The following is a 19,386-nucleotide window of genomic DNA, read 5'->3' as shown; positions in this document are numbered from 1 at the left end:
GCCTGAGGAAGGTCTTGCGCGGCCTCCACACTCCGTGGAGAGCGCCATCTCGTTCCGGTTCGGGACGCGTTGCTAGACAAAAATTATTCCGTTCACTTAAGCAGTTTGGTCACTAGATTAGGAAAAGTAGGGATACTTCATGTCTCTCCATCGGGCCTTTTATTGAGATTCACGAAGTGATGCATATAAGATTCAATAAATTGCATCGAGCGAACAAAAAGCAAATGATCTCCGACAACGTAAAGCTTCGCGTCGTCGACTGGTGGCGGAGCCACTTACGCCGCCGTCGTAGCTGCGACAACCCTAAAACATGGGTATAGGGCACGAACGTTGAGTACGCCGAGATCCGGACCACACGGCTACATGGAAAAAAATTGTACAGTATAGCCCGACAGATGCCTTATGACAGGTTGGAGCGAACAGCATGTCTCTACAGCGAAATATCGATGCAGCTACGCTGCGCAGTGCACGGCTTCTCGTTAAAAAAGCATGAAAAGGGTTCGAAATCCCAGCGTGGTTTATTCGAGCTATGGCGAACTGAAGTCGATTGGGGAATTCCTGCTGCACAGAAAACACGGCAAGCGGTTAATCCGTCCGTGTCGACGGAATCGTTGGAGGATGGAAAGCTTTGTCACGGTCAGTTTTCATGAGAACACGCTGCGTTTTATTTCTGGCCTTGCATTTCACATCGCTTAGCGCATCGGTAAAGGACGATGTCGTCGCGAAGATTTGCTACCATGAAATTCGGTTCTGTAGGTATACAGGGCTGCGTAAGTGTGGCGAATTCGTCGTCTGTGATATTCTGTGGTGTTTTGCGTCTCCGGGATTTCTTGGTTCCATTCTGCAGCTAGATCACACAAATGACGATGTGGCAAAAACCATGCTCACAGGAAACCAAACTTTGACTAGAAATATCTTTAAAAAGTCCTGTCAATGTAGGGGCTTGATTAAGAGGGGGCGGCAGGAGTTTTCTTTGTTTTATTTACCATGGGCTCACAAATTAATTGATTTTCTGACAGATAAAGCAAATAAGTTTTTGCCTATATAAACATACTTCACTTTTCAAGGAAGCTGTTTTCAAAATGATATAATTGTGCACCTCATGAAAATTTTTAACAACTTTCTTATGCCTTTGGAAAAGCTTCAAGTCAAGGATTTCCAACACATTACAGCCTTTCATATATATTAAGTGCATTGCATGCTCATTGCAGTACGTAAGTTTGCTCAGCGTGGAGGCATATGCAACAAAGTGGGGGATTTGAGTGCAAGTTTGGAATGAAGTGTGGATTGGGATCACAGCCAGTGGGATTCTACAAATCCGAGTGTATTTGTAACAAAAATCTCGAACAAAAGACTCCTTTACATGAAGCAGAATCATGTGCTCAACGTACGCGATTCATTGGAACGCAGAGAAAGATTGACTAGATATCAGACTTGTACGTAACAAGCATGTAGAATAGTGCCACGTAGTAGTGATGATGAAGAAAGCAGCAGCAGTACTGCGAATGACGAAACTAGCTTTTTATTGGGCGAACTTGTGCCCACAAAAATAGGCTACACTCAAAGAACAACGATAGCGGCGAACACAGTCAGCGGTTGTCGAAAATCTGATCAGCGGATCAAGCGCGTCGGTTTTTAAAGGGCCCCTAAACCACCCAGAGGTCGAAATGTATACATAGTTGTGGTGTTGCAGTTGTGCACGAGTCTACAACGAACACGTAGCCGCGATAATTTTTCGAAATGGTGCCGTAATAGCGGAGTTACACGCGTTTGATGATCGAAAAACGGCGCTCGCTCGTTTCGCTCTTTCCTTCGCTACGGCTGGTCTCTCCTCCTCGCCGACTGCTGCTCCAAATGTCACGTGACATACGTCATCGCCAACGTGCTTCTCAAAACACTGCCTACTTCCGGTTCAGGCACGGGTAGCCATGCTAGCGGCACATATGCGGACGACGATACAGCCTCCAGTCTGCCGCGCGAGAGGTGTCCAAAGTAGACGACAGTTCGGCCGGCGCCCCGCCCGCTGCACGATCAACGGGCCAATCGACGACCGCGAAGCTGCGCACCTCTGCCACCGGCAACGAAAACATCGGCTGCAGCTGAGTGCACGGCTACCGACGGGAGACGACCGGCTCGGCTGTGCTCGCATCGTAGCCGACGGCGCCGCTAATATCAGCGTATTTTTCTTCTTTGTGTACAATTATTGCGAAGAGCGATAACAACGATAATAAAATATTGCGGCTTGTGAGCGTCGGTAATTCATTTCGAAGCGCCGTCCGCTTTAGCTTTGAAGGGAACCGGAAAAGGCCTAGCGACGATATCGGCGCCGTCGATCGAGCGATCAGCGGCGGTGAGGTTGCCGCACAAATGAGTCCCGATCTCATCCTCTCTACGTACGGCAAGGAAATCTCGTCGCTCGCGAGCAAAACCGCTGTCGAACGGCGGCCCGCGAATGCCAAACGGCGTGCGGCGAGTTAGCGTGCCGGTAACGTGGACGTGAACTCGGCGCTTCTCGGCTACCCGCTGTTGCTGCGGTGCCGCGGTGCGTGTTATGCGAAGCGTGCCGCTATAGACCTTGTGTTGCGCGCACGTCTGGAAAGGCAAACACTGTCACACTCTGTTCGCGCAGCTAATGAGACCGCTAAGTATGACTGTTTTGGAACACGAGCGATTTGGCACTTGCGTTGCGGGCTGTAATTACCGATGCGCAAGCGCGCACAAGCGAGCAACACGGCGAGGACGAGCACGGAGCGCGCGTACCTGCTAGCAGGCTAACCGGAAGTCGTAGGTTCTTGTTCGATCAATGGACATCGTTTCCGCCGTTGACATCCCCAGATTCCCCCTGCTGACATCATGACGACCGCTGGGGTATACCGGAAAAGCGAGGGGAGGAGGACGGCATTGTTTTTTGGGTTTTGTGGCGCGCCCGCGGCGCGTAGCGCTGCAGCGTTTGGCATCGTTGATCGTAACGGCATTCTGAACTCGATGCGCCTGTTTACTTGCAATGTTCAAAAAATATCTGAGGTGGTTTAGGGGCCCTTTACAAAAGATTCATCGAAGGTTCCAGTGTAATCGGCGATGCCCGCGCGTGTCTTGCAGAAAGTACCACACAATTCACGTCGCGCATACTTGCAATCAGATTACACAAGGTTCGGTGACAACGGACCGCGGATAGAACCATCGATAACGTTCGAGAAACGTCCGATACATGCAGGTGCGTTCTCCACTGAGCGATAACATTTATTGAACGGTTAAACGCAGTCACACGATAAAGATAAACAAGTACACGTGTCAATAGTAATGAATCTTGGCTCCAAAAACATGACCACAGAAAGGGAAGAACATAAAGACAGGACGAGCGGCTTCCTGTCTTCAAAATATCCTTCCCTTTCTGTGATCGTGTTTTTGGAGCTGAATTCATTGCACAGAAGGAAGGAAAGAAATCATTTGCGGCTCATACCGGGGCCGCAAATTTCTGCTTCGCCGGTGTACCGTCTGTACGGGGAAGGGGGGTGCACGGGCGTTTTTTTTTTTTTTTTTTTTTCCGCTGCGCTCACTGCTGCGTATTGGAAGATTAAATTTTAACTCGCCGCGTTTGAGCCGACTCCCAGCTCCTCTCCGTTTTATTCCACGGTTCGATCATATCCGCCAACCAATATTAGTGTTCATCATTCTAGCAGATTCTAGCAAAATCCTTCCTCAGCTATCAGCGTATTACATAACTCTCGGCATGCGGTCGCCCGCTCGAGCGAGAAATACACATGTTCTTCTTTTGGATTCCACATTGGAAGGGGGATAGCGCGAACGCAGTCCCCCACTACCAAAAATTACATGCCCCATCTGCCCCAGTTTGGGGTAGTGGCAGGGGTCAACACGGGCGCAGTGCAATGCCCATGCCTCTCCCTGGGGACGCCGCCTCGTTGATCACGGTTATCCCGGCACCAGGTAAGTATGCCTGAGGAAGGTCTTGCGCGGCCTCCACACTCCGTGGAGAGCGCCATCTCGTTCCGGTTCGGGACGCGTTGCTAGACAAAAATTATTCCGTTCACTTAAGCAGTTTGGTCACTAGATTAGGCAATGTAGGGATACTTCATGTCTCTCCATTGGGCCTTTTATTGAGATTCACGAAGTGATGCATATAAGATTCAATAAATTGCATCGAGCGAACAAAAAGCAAATTATCTCCGACAACGTAAAGCTTCGCGTCGTCGACTGGTGGCGGAGCCACTTACGCCGCCGTCGTAGCTGCGACAACCCTACAACATGGGTAGGGCACGAACGTTGAGTACGCCGAGATCCGGACCACACGGCTACATGGAAAAAAATTGTACAGTATAGCCCGACAGATGCCTTATGACAGGTTGGAGCGAACAGCATGTCTCTACAGCGAAATATCGATGCAGCTACGCTGCGCAGTGCACGGCTTCTCGTTAAAAAAGCATGAAAAGGGTTCGAAATCCCAGCGTGGTTTATTCGAGCTATGGCGAACTGAAGTCGATTGGGGAATTCCTGCTGCACAGAAAACACGGCAAGCGGTTAATCCGTCCGTGTCGACGGAATCGTTGGAGGATGGAAAGCTTTGTCACGGTCAGTTTTCATGAGAACACGCTGCGTTTTATTTCTGGCCTTGCATTTCACATCGCTTAGCGCATCGGTAAAGGACGATGTCGTCGCGAAGATTTGCTACCATGAAATTCGGTTCTGTAGGTATACAGGGCTGCGTAAGTGTGGCGAATTCGTCGTCTGTGATATTCTGTGGTGTTTTGCGTCTCCGGGATTTCTTGGTTCCATTCTGCAGCTAGATCACACAAATGACGATGTGGCAAAAACCATGCTCACAGGAAACCAAACTTTGACTAGAAATATCTTTAAAAAGTCCTGTCAATGTAGGGGCTTGATTAAGAGGGGGCGGCAGGAGTTTTCTTTGTTTTATTTACCATGGGCTCACAAATTAATTGATTTTCTGACAGATAAAGCAAATAAGTTTTTGCCTATATAAACATACTTCACTTTTCAAGGAAGCTGTTTTCAAAATGATATAATTGTGCACCTCATGAAAATTTTTAACAACTTTCTTATGCCTTTGGAAAAGCTTCAAGTCAAGGATTTCCAACACATTACAGCCTTTCATATATATTAAGTGCATTGCATGCTCATTGCAGTACGTAAGTTTGCTCAGCGTGGAGGCATATGCAACAAAGTGGGGGATTTGAGTGCAAGTTTGGAATGAAGTGTGGATTGGGATCACAGCCAGTGGGATTCTACAAATCCGAGTGTATTTGTAACAAAAATCTCGAACAAAAGACTCCTTTACATGAAGCAGAATCATGTGCTCAACGTACGCGATTCATTGGAACGCAGAGAAAGATTGACTAGATATCAGACTTGTACGTAACAAGCATGTAGAATAGTGCCACGTAGTAGTGATGATGAAGAAAGCAGCAGCAGTACTGCGAATGACGAAACTAGCTTTTTATTGGGCGAACTTGTGCCCACAAAAATAGGCTACACTCAAAGAACAACGATAGCGGCGAACACAGTCAGCGGTTGTCGAAAATCTGATCAGCGGATCAAGCGCGTCGGTTTTTAAAGGGCCCCTAAACCACCCAGAGGTCGAAATGTATACATAGTTGTGGTGTTGCAGTTGTGCACGAGTCTACAACGAACACGTAGCCGCGATAATTTTTCGAAATGGTGCCGTAATAGCGGAGTTACACGCGTTTGATGATCGAAAAACGGCGCTCGCTCGTTTCGCTCTTTCCTTCGCTACGGCTGGTCTCTCCTCCTCGCCGACTGCTGCTCCAAATGTCACGTGACATACGTCATCGCCAACGTGCTTCTCAAAACACTGCCTACTTCCGGTTCAGGCACGGGTAGCCATGCTAGCGGCACATATGCGGACGACGATACAGCCTCCAGTCTGCCGCGCGAGAGGTGTCCAAAGTAGACGACAGTTCGGCCGGCGCCCCGCCCGCTGCACGATCAACGGGCCAATCGACGACCGCGAAGCTGCGCACCTCTGCCACCGGCAACGAAAACATCGGCTGCAGCTGAGTGCACGGCTACCGACGGGAGACGACCGGCTCGGCTGTGCTCGCATCGTAGCCGACGGCGCCGCTAATATCAGCGTATTTTTCTTCTTTGTGTACAATTATTGCGAAGAGCGATAACAACGATAATAAAATATTGCGGCTTGTGAGCGTCGGTAATTCATTTCGAAGCGCCGTCCGCTTTAGCTTTGAAGGGAACCGGAAAAGGCCTAGCGACGATATCGGCGCCGTCGATCGAGCGATCAGCGGCGGTGAGGTTGCCGCACAAATGAGTCCCGATCTCATCCTCTCTACGTACGGCAAGGAAATCTCGTCGCTCGCGAGCAAAACCGCTGTCGAACGGCGGCCCGCGAATGCCAAACGGCGTGCGGCGAGTTAGCGTGCCGGTAACGTGGACGTGAACTCGGCGCTTCTCGGCTACCCGCTGTTGCTGCGGTGCCGCGGTGCGTGTTATGCGAAGCGTGCCGCTATAGACCTTGTGTTGCGCGCACGTCTGGAAAGGCAAACACTGTCACACTCTGTTCGCGCAGCTAATGAGACCGCTAAGTATGACTGTTTTGGAACACGAGCGATTTGGCACTTGCGTTGCGGGCTGTAATTACCGATGCGCAAGCGCGCACAAGCGAGCAACACGGCGAGGACGAGCACGGAGCGCGCGTACCTGCTAGCAGGCTAACCGGAAGTCGTAGGTTCTTGTTCGATCAATGGACATCGTTTCCGCCGTTGACATCCCCAGATTCCCCCTGCTGACATCATGACGACCGCTGGGGTATACCGGAAAAGCGAGGGGAGGAGGACGGCATTGTTTTTTGGGTTTTGTGGCGCGCCCGCGGCGCGTAGCGCTGCAGCGTTTGGCATCGTTGATCGTAACGGCATTCTGAACTCGATGCGCCTGTTTACTTGCAATGTTCAAAAAATATCTGAGGTGGTTTAGGGGCCCTTTACAAAAGATTCATCGAAGGTTCCAGTGTAATCGGCGATGCCCGCGCGTGTCTTGCAGAAAGTACCACACAATTCACGTCGCGCATACTTGCAATCAGATTACACAAGGTTCGGTGACAACGGACCGCGGATAGAACCATCGATAACGTTCGAGAAACGTCCGATACATGCAGGTGCGTTCTCCACTGAGCGATAACATTTATTGAACGGTTAAACGCAGTCACACGATAAAGATAAACAAGTACACGTGTCAATAGTAATGAATCTTGGCTCCAAAAACATGACCACAGAAAGGGAAGAACATAAAGACAGGACGAGCGGCTTCCTGTCTTCAAAATATCCTTCCCTTTCTGTGATCGTGTTTTTGGAGCTGAATTCATTGCACAGAAGGAAGGAAAGAAATCATTTGCGGCTCATACCGGGGCCGCAAATTTCTGCTTCGCCGGTGTACCGTCTGTACGGGGAGGGGGGTGCACGGGCGTTTTTTTTTTTTTTTTTTTTTTTTTCGCTGCGCTCACTGCTGCGTATTGGAAGATTAAATTTTAACTCGCCGCGTTTGAGCCGACTCCCAGCTCCTCTCCGTTTTATTCCACGGTTCGATCATATCCGCCAACCAATATTAGTGTTCATCATTCTAGCAAAATCCTTCCTCAGCTATCAGCGTATTACATAACTCTCGGCATGCGGTCGCCCGCTCGAGCGAGAAATACAAATATTCTTCTTTTGGATTCCACATTGGAAGGGGGATAGCGCGAACGCAGTCCCCCACTACCAAAAATTACATGCCCCATCTGCCCCAGTTTGGGGTAGTGGCAGGGGTCAACACGGGCGCAGTGCAATGCCCATGCCTCTCCCTGGGGACACCGCCTCGTTGATCACGGTTATCCCGGCACCAGGTAAGTATGCCCGAGGAAGGTCTTGCGCGGCCTCCACACTCCGTGGAGAGCGCCATCTCGTTCCGGTTCGGGACGCGTTGCTAGACAAAAATTATTCCGTTCACTTAAGCAGTTTGGTCACTAGATTAGGAAAAGTAGAGATACTTCATGTCTCTCCATCGGGCCTTTTATTGAGATTCACGAAGTGATGCATATAAGATTCAATAAATTGCATCGAGCGAACAAAAAGCAAATGATCTCCGACAACGTAAAGCTTCGCGTCGTCGACTGGTGGCGGAGCCACTTACGCCGCCGTCGTAGCTGCGACAACCCTAAAACATGGGTATAGGGCACGAACGTTGAGTACGCCGAGATCCGGACCACACGGCTACATGGAAAAAAATTGTACAGTATAGCCCGACAGATGCCTTATGACAGGTTGGAGCGAACAGCATGTCTCTACAGCGAAATATCGATGCAGCTACGCTGCGCAGTGCACGGCTTCTCGTTAAAAAAGCATGAAAAGGGTTCGAAATCCCAGCGTGGTTTATTCGAGCTATGGCGAACTGAAGTCGATTGGGGAATTCCTGCTGCACAGAAAACACGGCAAGCGGTTAATCCGTCCGTGTCGACGGAATCGTTGGAGGATGGAAAGCTTTGTCACGGTCAGTTTTCATGAGAACACGCTGCGTTTTATTTCTGGCCTTGCATTTCACATCGCTTAGCGCATCGGTAAAGGACGATGTCGTCGCGAAGATTTGCTACCATGAAATTCGGTTCTGTAGGTATACAGGGCTGCGTAAGTGTGGCGAATTCGTCGTCTGTGATATTCTGTGGTGTTTTGCGTCTCCGGGATTTCTTGGTTCCATTCTGCAGCTAGATCACACAAATGACGATGTGGCAAAAACCATGCTCACAGGAAACCAAACTTTGACTAGAAATATCTTTAAAAAGTCCTGTCAATGTAGGGGCTTGATTAAGAGGGGGCGGCAGGAGCTTTCTTTGTTTTATTTACCATGGGCTCACAAATTAATTGATTTTCTGACAGATAAAGCAAATAAGTTTTTGCCTATATAAACATACTTCACTTTTCAAGGAAGCTGTTTTCAAAATGATATAATTGTGCACCTCATGAAAATTTTTAACAACTTTCTTATGCCTTTGGAAAAGCTTCAAGTCAAGGATTTCCAACACATTACAGCCTTTCATATATATTAAGTGCATTGCATGCTCATTGCAGTACGTAAGTTTGCTCAGCGTGGAGGCATATGCAACAAAGTGGGGGATTTGAGTGCAAGTTTGGAATGAAGTGTGGATTGGGATCACAGCCAGTGGGATTCTACAAATCCGAGTGTATTTGTAACAAAAATCTCGAACAAAAGACTCCTTTACATGAAGCAGAATCATGTGCTCAACGTACGCGATTCATTGGAACGCAGAGAAAGATTGACTAGATATCAGACTTGTACGTAACAAGCATGTAGAATAGTGCCACGTAGTAGTGATGATGAAGAAAGCAGCAGCAGTACTGCGAATGACGAAACTAGCTTTTTATTGGGCGAACTTGTGCCCACAAAAATAGGCTACACTCAAAGAACAACGATAGCGGCGAACACAGTCAGCGGTTGTCGAAAATCTGATCAGCGGATCAAGCGCGTCGGTTTTTAAAGGGCCCCTAAACCACCCAGAGGTCGAAATGTATACATAGTTGTGGTGTTGCAGTTGTGCACGAGTCTACAACGAACACGTAGCCGCGATAATTTTTCGAAATGGTGCCGTAATAGCGGAGTTACACGCGTTTGATGATCGAAAAACGGCGCTCGCTCGTTTCGCTCTTTCCTTCGCTACGGCTGGTCTCTCCTCCTCGCCGACTGCTGCTCCAAATGTCACGTGACATACGTCATCGCCAACGTGCTTCTCAAAACACTGCCTACTTCCGGTTCAGGCACGGGTAGCCATGCTAGCGGCACATATGCGGACGACGATACAGCCTCCAGTCTGCCGCGCGAGAGGTGTCCAAAGTAGACGACAGTTCGGCCGGCGCCCCGCCCGCTGCACGATCAACGGGCCAATCGACGACCGCGAAGCTGCGCACCTCTGCCACCGGCAACGAAAACATCGGCTGCAGCTGAGTGCACGGCTACCGACGGGAGACGACCGGCTCGGCTGTGCTCGCATCGTAGCCGACGGCGCCGCTAATATCAGCGTATTTTTCTTCTTTGTGTACAATTATTGCGAAGAGCGATAACAACGATAATAAAATATTGCGGCTTGTGAGCGTCGGTAATTCATTTCGAAGCGCCGTCCGCTTTAGCTTTGAAGGGAACCGGAAAAGGCCTAGCGACGATATCGGCGCCGTCGATCGAGCGATCAGCGGCGGTGAGGTTGCCGCACAAATGAGTCCCGATCTCATCCTCTCTACGTACGGCAAGGAAATCTCGTCGCTCGCGAGCAAAACCGCTGTCGAACGGCGGCCCGCGAATGCCAAACGGCGTGCGGCGAGTTAGCGTGCCGGTAACGTGGACGTGAACTCGGCGCTTCTCGGCTACCCGCTGTTGCTGCGGTGCCGCGGTGCGTGTTATGCGAAGCGTGCCGCTATAGACCTTGTGTTGCGCGCACGTCTGGAAAGGCAAACACTGTCACACTCTGTTCGCGCAGCTAATGAGACCGCTAAGTATGACTGTTTTGGAACACGAGCGATTTGGCACTTGCGTTGCGGGCTGTAATTACCGATGCGCAAGCGCGCACAAGCGAGCAACACGGCGAGGACGAGCACGGAGCGCGCGTACCTGCTAGCAGGCTAACCGGAAGTCGTAGGTTCTTGTTCGATCAATGGACATCGTTTCCGCCGTTGACATCCCCAGATTCCCCCTGCTGACATCATGACGACCGCTGGGGTATACCGGAAAAGCGAGGGGAGGAGGACGGCATTGTTTTTTGGGTTTTGTGGCGCGCCCGCGGCGCGTAGCGCTGCAGCGTTTGGCATCGTTGATCGTAACGGCATTCTGAACTCGATGCGCCTGTTTACTTGCAATGTTCAAAAAATATCTGAGGTGGTTTAGGGGCCCTTTACAAAAGATTCATCGAAGGTTCCAGTGTAATCGGCGATGCCCGCGCGTGTCTTGCAGAAAGTACCACACAATTCACGTCGCGCATACTTGCAATCAGATTACACAAGGTTCGGTGACAACGGACCGCGGATAGAACCATCGATAACGTTCGAGAAACGTCCGATACATGCAGGTGCGTTCTCCACTGAGCGATAACATTTATTGAACGGTTAAACGCAGTCACACGATAAAGATAAACAAGTACACGTGTCAATAGTAATGAATCTTGGCTCCAAAAACATGACCACAGAAAGGGAAGAACATAAAGACAGGACGAGCGGCTTCCTGTCTTCAAAATATCCTTCCCTTTCTGTGATCGTGTTTTTGGAGCTGAATTCATTGCACAGAAGGAAGGAAAGAAATCATTTGCGGCTCATACCGGGGCCGCAAATTTCTGCTTCGCCGGTGTACCGTCTGTACGGGGAAGGGGGGTGCACGGGCGTTTTTTTTTTTTTTTTTTTTTCCGCTGCGCTCACTGCTGCGTATTGGAAGATTAAATTTTAACTCGCCGCGTTTGAGCCGACTCCCAGCTCCTCTCCGTTTTATTCCACGGTTCGATCATATCCGCCAACCAATATTAGTGTTCATCATTCTAGCAGATTCTAGCAAAATCCTTCCTCAGCTATCAGCGTATTACATAACTCTCGGCATGCGGTCGCCCGCTCGAGCGAGAAATACAAATATTCTTCTTTTGGATTCCACATTGGAAGGGGGATAGCGCGAACGCAGTCCCCCACTACCAAAAATTACATGCCCCATCTGCCCCAGTTTGGGGTAGTGGCAGGGGTCAACACGGGCGCAGTGCAATGCCCATGCCTCTCCCTGGGGACACCGCCTCGTTGATCACGGTTATCCCGGCACCAGGTAAGTATGCCCGAGGAAGGTCTTGCGCGGCCTCCACACTCCGTGGAGAGCGCCATCTCGTTCCGGTTCGGGACGCGTTGCTAGACAAAAATTATTCCGTTCACTTAAGCAGTTTGGTCACTAGATTAGGAAAGTAGAGATACTTCATGTCTCTCCATCGGGCCTTTTATTGAGATTCACGAAGTGATGCATATAAGATTCAATAAATTGCATCGAGCGAACAAAAAGCAAATGATCTCCGACAACGTAAAGCTTCGCGTCGTCGACTGGTGGCGGAGCCACTTACGCCGCCGTCGTAGCTGCGACAACCCTAAAACATGGGTATAGGGCACGAACGTTGAGTACGCCGAGATCCGGACCACACGGCTACATGGAAAAAAATTGTACAGTATAGCCCGACAGATGCCTTATGACAGGTTGGAGCGAACAGCATGTCTCTACAGCGAAATATCGATGCAGCTACGCTGCGCAGTGCACGGCTTCTCGTTAAAAAAGCATGAAAAGGGTTCGAAATCCCAGCGTGGTTTATTCGAGCTATGGCGAACTGAAGTCGATTGGGGAATTCCTGCTGCACAGAAAACACGGCAAGCGGTTAATCCGTCCGTGTCGACGGAATCGTTGGAGGATGGAAAGCTTTGTCACGGTCAGTTTTCATGAGAACACGCTGCGTTTTATTTCTGGCCTTGCATTTCACATCGCTTAGCGCATCGGTAAAGGACGATGTCGTCGCGAAGATTTGCTACCATGAAATTCGGTTCTGTAGGTATACAGGGCTGCGTAAGTGTGGCGAATTCGTCGTCTGTGATATTCTGTGGTGTTTTGCGTCTCCGGGATTTCTTGGTTCCATTCTGCAGCTAGATCACACAAATGACGATGTGGCAAAAACCATGCTCACAGGAAACCAAACTTTGACTAGAAATATCTTTAAAAAGTCCTGTCAATGTAGGGGCTTGATTAAGAGGGGGCGGCAGGAGCTTTTCTTTGTTTTATTTACCATGGGCTCACAAATTAATTGATTTTCTGACAGATAAAGCAAATAAGTTTTTGCCTATATAAACATACTTCACTTTTCAAGGAAGCTGTTTTCAAAATGATATAATTGTGCACCTCATGAAAATTTTTAACAACTTTCTTATGCCTTTGGAAAAGCTTCAAGTCAAGGATTTCCAACACATTACAGCCTTTCATATATATTAAGTGCATTGCATGCTCATTGCAGTACGTAAGTTTGCTCAGCGTGGAGGCATATGCAACAAAGTGGGGGATTTGAGTGCAAGTTTGGAATGAAGTGTGGATTGGGATCACAGCCAGTGGGATTCTACAAATCCGAGTGTATTTGTAACAAAAATCTCGAACAAAAGACTCCTTTACATGAAGCAGAATCATGTGCTCAACGTACGCGATTCATTGGAACGCAGAGAAAGATTGACTAGATATCAGACTTGTACGTAACAAGCATGTAGAATAGTGCCACGTAGTAGTGATGATGAAGAAAGCAGCAGCAGTACTGCGAATGACGAAACTAGCTTTTTATTGGGCGAACTTGTGCCCACAAAAATAGGCTACACTCAAAGAACAACGATAGCGGCGAACACAGTCAGCGGTTGTCGAAAATCTGATCAGCGGATCAAGCGCGTCGGTTTTTAAAGGGCCCCTAAACCACCCAGAGGTCGAAATGTATACATAGTTGTGGTGTTGCAGTTGTGCACGAGTCTACAACGAACACGTAGCCGCGATAATTTTTCGAAATGGTGCCGTAATAGCGGAGTTACACGCGTTTGATGATCGAAAAACGGCGCTCGCTCGTTTCGCTCTTTCCTTCGCTACGGCTGGTCTCTCCTCCTCGCCGACTGCTGCTCCAAATGTCACGTGACATACGTCATCGCCAACGTGCTTCTCAAAACACTGCCTACTTCCGGTTCAGGCACGGGTAGCCATGCTAGCGGCACATATGCGGACGACGATACAGCCTCCAGTCTGCCGCGCGAGAGGTGTCCAAAGTAGACGACAGTTCGGCCGGCGCCCCGCCCGCTGCACGATCAACGGGCCAATCGACGACCGCGAAGCTGCGCACCTCTGCCACCGGCAACGAAAACATCGGCTGCAGCTGAGTGCACGGCTACCGACGGGAGACGACCGGCTCGGCTGTGCTCGCATCGTAGCCGACGGCGCCGCTAATATCAGCGTATTTTTCTTCTTTGTGTACAATTATTGCGAAGAGCGATAACAACGATAATAAAATATTGCGGCTTGTGAGCGTCGGTAATTCATTTCGAAGCGCCGTCCGCTTTAGCTTTGAAGGGAACCGGAAAAGGCCTAGCGACGATATCGGCGCCGTCGATCGAGCGATCAGCGGCGGTGAGGTTGCCGCACAAATGAGTCCCGATCTCATCCTCTCTACGTACGGCAAGGAAATCTCGTCGCTCGCGAGCAAAACCGCTGTCGAACGGCGGCCCGCGAATGCCAAACGGCGTGCGGCGAGTTAGCGTGCCGGTAACGTGGACGTGAACTCGGCGCTTCTCGGCTACCCGCTGTTGCTGCGGTGCCGCGGTGCGTGTTATGCGAAGCGTGCCGCTATAGACCTTGTGTTGCGCGCACGTCTGGAAAGGCAAACACTGTCACACTCTGTTCGCGCAGCTAATGAGACCGCTAAGTATGACTGTTTTGGAACACGAGCGATTTGGCACTTGCGTTGCGGGCTGTAATTACCGATGCGCAAGCGCGCACAAGCGAGCAACACGGCGAGGACGAGCACGGAGCGCGCGTACCTGCTAGCAGGCTAACCGGAAGTCGTAGGTTCTTGTTCGATCAATGGACATCGTTTCCGCCGTTGACATCCCCAGATTCCCCCTGCTGACATCATGACGACCGCTGGGGTATACCGGAAAAGCGAGGGGAGGAGGACGGCATTGTTTTTTGGGTTTTGTGGCGCGCCCGCGGCGCGTAGCGCTGCAGCGTTTGGCATCGTTGATCGTAACGGCATTCTGAACTCGATGCGCCTGTTTACTTGCAATGTTCAAAAAATATCTGAGGTGGTTTAGGGGCCCTTTACAAAAGATTCATCGAAGGTTCCAGTGTAATCGGCGATGCCCGCGCGTGTCTTGCAGAAAGTACCACACAATTCACGTCGCGCATACTTGCAATCAGATTACACAAGGTTCGGTGACAACGGACCGCGGATAGAACCATCGATAACGTTCGAGAAACGTCCGATACATGCAGGTGCGTTCTCCACTGAGCGATAACATTTATTGAACGGTTAAACGCAGTCACACGATAAAGATAAACAAGTACACGTGTCAATAGTAATGAATCTTGGCTCCAAAAACATGACCACAGAAAGGGAAGAACATAAAGACAGGACGAGCGGCTTCCTGTCTTCAAAATATCCTTCCCTTTCTGTGATCGTGTTTTTGGAGCTGAATTCATTGCACAGAAGGAAGGAAAGAAATCATTTGCGGCTCATACCGGGGCCGCAAATTTCAGCTTCGTCGGTGTACCATCTGTACGGGGAGGGGGGTGCATGGGCGTTTTTTTTTTTTCGTTTTTTTTTCGATTGCCTTTATGATTTCCTTATTCCACCAGATAAGTGTTCGTTTTATCTGCTTTCTACCATAATACCTTTCTTCTTCTTTTTTTTTTTTTACTATTGCGTGCTATATTTTGCTGCAATACCAGTCTACTGTTTTTTTTTTCTTTTTCGTCGAATTCCTGCTCTGCGCTCACTGCTGCGTATTGGTGATTAAAATTTAACTCGCCGCGTTTGAGTGACTCCCAGCTCCTCTCCGTTTTATTCCACGGTTCGATCATATCGGCCAACCGATATTTGTGCTATTCACTCTAGAAGATTCTAGAGCGGAGCCACTTACCCAACCGTCGTAACTGCGGCAACATGCGACGTTTGAGTACGTCGCGATCCGGACCGCACGGCTACATTAAAAAACTGGAGAATATCATCAACGCCCGACAGATGCCTTAGGACAGGTTTGAGGGAACAGCACGTTTCTGCAGCGAAATCTCGACACAGCTACTTTTTTTTTTTACTTTTTGCATTGCACGGCTTGTCATTAAAAAAGAAAATGTCGCCGTTTCACACGACAGGCGAAGCATGAATTGCGATAGCAAATTAGTAGAGATCTATACGAAGTAAGGATAGTAGTTTTGTCAGCTGTATAAACTTGGACATGCAGCAGCTCCAGCAACGCGCAGACCTGTTGTCGATGCTGTCGGCGTTTTGCCCGAGTTCACACCGAACGCGCGCGGCGTTGGTCACTGTTGCCGGTTAAAGTCCCTATATAAGAAAAGTACCGCCATCTACTCTTTCCTTCGCCGCCTCTTCTCCTAAAGCGCTTGCTTTTTTCTTTACCTTTTCTTGCGAAAGCCAAGTCGACGGTGGCGCACCTAGAAAGTCCACGTTGAAGCTTTCAGGCCGGGCGCGCGCCCCCGCCGCCGCTGGCAACTGCGGCTGCGCAGAGGACTTTCAACATGGCTCTGAGGCGGAAAAAAAGAAAATATAAAGAAGTGAAAAGAGCGCGCTATCATCGTCCAATCGGAGATACAGGAGAGAGAGAGAGAAGCGGCGTTTATCAAAGGATGGCGGTACTTTTCTTATACAGGGACGGATGTTTTCGACGAGATCAGAACGGGACACTCGTCGAGCAGCGTCGTCCGAAGTCTTTACCGCCTTCTCGCCTCGCAAAGTTTTTTTTGTTGCCGCAGCTAAACGTCGCCTCCCCTCCCTCCCTCCCGTCCCCCCACGGCCTTTCGTGCGACGGAAGAAGTCGCGTTTGGTCTCTCTCTCTTCATATATATATATATATATATATATATATATATATATATATATATATATATATATATATATATGATTGTAAAGGATGATAGAGACGCCTAATTCTGCAGCCGTTCAGGGAGCGCGGCACAGAACGCGCGTTTGCTCACATCCGTGCGTTCGTTCCCCGTGATAGCGTGCGTCCCTCGCCCGCTTTCACTCGCACATAAAGCATACGGCGCGCGGCGAGGATTTAATCGCCGTTTGACGTCATACGGAACCGTACGGCGACATCGATGGCGACATCGACGGCGACGCCGACGGCAGAAATCCGCTTTGAGTGTCCATATAATTGCTATCGCTAATAAAAGCATGAATATGGTTGAAGCAGTACGATATACCACGGTGGTTTATTAGAGCTATGGAGAATTGAAGTCTATTGGACCACTCCTGCTACAGAAAAAACTCGGCAACCGGATAATCCATCCGTCATAGCCAGGAATTAGGTACATTTCGTACAGTTTCCTTTTTTCGCCACCACGTGGCGTATCGACCTTAAGGAATTCGAAATTCCCGCTATGACGTATCTATGACGCACAACTAAAGAAAGCACAATAAAAAGAAACACACACTGAAGGTGTGGCTTCACCTCGGTGCTTGGAAACGAGCGCGCTTGTGTATCAGCGTTATCTCGAAGACGGCCAGCTACTTGCTCTACTGACAATGAATCGACGGTTTTGCTAGACACCTGGCCAGACAGCTCGTCCGCATTCCGGAAAGATGTCTGCCTGAAATAACGGCTCCCGCGAAGCTTTCGTTGAATATATACATTAGAGTGTTTTAGTTGAGCGTCTTTACGGTCCGCTCCGCTCCGAGTTGCGCCCGCTAAGCCACAGCGGAGCGGCGGACGATTTTCACGTTTTAGTTATGCGTGTAGCGTGTACCTTTCGTAGTTGCAGCGCCCTCTGGCCAAATTCAGCGTAGTGAAACAAAATAATAAAAAAAAACCGTTTTGTCCCTTTTACAAAGTAAAACGAATATACATAACTTGTTTGTTCATGAAGTATCTAGACGGGTGCTTGCTATGCGTTACCGGTCCATTTTATCGAGTGAAAAATGAAGCGTCGACTTGGGGAATGCCACGTGATAGCGAGCGAGGTTGCATTTCGAATCCAATCCAATCCTATGTGACGCCAATGCGCAGGCGACGTTTTTGTTAGCTGTGCTGTTCACTTTATTTCCTTAAAGAACCAGTTGGAGGTGTATTACACAAGTTATTCGCACTCGCACGACTGGTGCCTCGATGAAAGGTGCTTCGATGCACGCAGGAGAGAGGGCGCGTGGATCGCCCACCCTCTAAAGCCCCTATATATAAATATAGGGGCTTTACCACCCTCGCTAGCGAAAGACGGCAACAATGCTCCCCGCTCCGCTTAGGCAGCTTCTAAGCGGACCGTGATTCTCGCTCCGCTAGCCCGCTTGCGGCTAAGCGGAGAGCGCATGCGCATTCGTGCTTCCGCTCCGCACAGCAGCTGAGCGGAGCGTAACAACGCTAAACTAAATCTGTCTATTGTCAAAGCGAAGTGAACTTGGCCGCGCGCGCTCGCAAGGCGGGCGCTAGAAGAGAAGAAAGACGACGGACAGAGAATGGAACAGCCGGCCCAGGAACGGGTGCTGTGTCTTTGTGTCTCTTCCTTATAATGGCGCAGCCGGCAAACGCCAATTCTTAAGGGGCTTCAGCCTTAAGCAGCGTCCTGCAGAGGCCTTGCGTCCTCCGGCATCTCGCCGTCCAGGGTCCTTCCGGCGAGGGAACGCCGTAAACGCTTCCCTTCGCATTGATGCCGCGCCTGGGACTACGTCAAGGTCCGATCCGCCAAGGCATGCCGTCCACGCTGCCTTACACATGTATCCCCGCCGTCGTACGTTCCTGCTGCGGCCAGGGAACGCCGTCCACGCTTCCCATGCCCTGGATCCCTGCCCCATGATATCATCGTGGCTTGTTGGGTTTTTGTTTGGTGAGCTTGGATGGTGTCGCCGTGCGCGCCATGGGAGTGAAGGACGAGTCCCAGGATGCGAATCTTAGAGACTAGGGGAATGGGATGGTTCCCTATCGTGAGTGAGACGGGGGGGTGGACGGGGTCATGCCACCTGGGGCGGTAGAGGAAGAGTTCTGATTTGGAAGGGCAGCAGGCTAGGCCGCGCGCGCGAACGCACGAGTCGATGATTTTGAGGGCCGACTGTAGGTTGTGCTCTATGTTGGCATCACTGCCTCGGTTGGCCCAGACAGTGACGTCGTTGGCATAGAAGCTGATATGTATGTCGGGGACTTGGGAGAGTTGGTTGGGGAGTTGGAGAAGGGCTATGTTGAAGAGGATAGGAGACAGCACAGCACCCTGAGGCGTCCCCTGCGCTCCCAGTGAGACACGGGAAAGCCGGTGGTCCCCCAAGGTGCTGTGCGTGGGGAAAGGAAGTCGCGGATGTAACTGTACATCCGCTGGCTTACGCCTAGGGCGTGGAGGCCTTCTACGACGGCTGCGTGGGTAACGTTGTCGAAAGCTTTTGTTAGGGGGACAGCGAGGACAGCCTTGGTGTCAACCGCGGGTTAGTCGAGGATGTGGGGTTTGAGTTGTAAAAAGACGTCCTGGGTAGACAAGCCCGGGCCGAAACCAAACATGCACGAATGAAAGAGGTTGTTGTTCTCAAGATACCGGCTCATTCGGGTCAGGAGAACGTGCTCCATAAGCTTTCCCACGCTGGATGTAAGGGAGGTGGGA

At 50.1% G+C, this 19,386-nt stretch overlaps 3 non-coding genes across 3 annotated transcripts; all 3 read right to left on the bottom strand.

The window, feature by feature from the left end:
- Positions 1-3,789: 3,789 nt before the first annotated feature.
- On the bottom strand, positions 3,790-3,953 carry LOC119437852 (U1 spliceosomal RNA). The gene has a single exon (XR_005189558.1). It is a non-coding gene; the product is annotated as a U1 spliceosomal RNA (small nuclear RNA).
- A 3,779-nt stretch (positions 3,954-7,732) lies between these two features.
- Positions 7,733-7,896, bottom strand: LOC119437829 (U1 spliceosomal RNA). The gene has a single exon (XR_005189549.1). It is a non-coding gene; the product is annotated as a U1 spliceosomal RNA (small nuclear RNA).
- Positions 7,897-11,685: 3,789 nt separating this feature from the next.
- On the bottom strand, positions 11,686-11,849 carry LOC119437818 (U1 spliceosomal RNA). Its single transcript, XR_005189543.1, has one exon. It is a non-coding gene; the product is annotated as a U1 spliceosomal RNA (small nuclear RNA).
- Positions 11,850-19,386: the final 7,537 nt, after the last annotated feature.

Source organism: Dermacentor silvarum, chromosome 1 (genome assembly GCF_013339745.2).
Source record: "Dermacentor silvarum isolate Dsil-2018 chromosome 1, BIME_Dsil_1.4, whole genome shotgun sequence".
In the NCBI taxonomy this organism is placed as follows: Eukaryota; Metazoa; Arthropoda; class Arachnida; order Ixodida; family Ixodidae; genus Dermacentor; species Dermacentor silvarum.
Note: the sequence above shows the minus strand (reverse complement) of the source record. Positions and strands in the feature narration are given on the sequence as shown.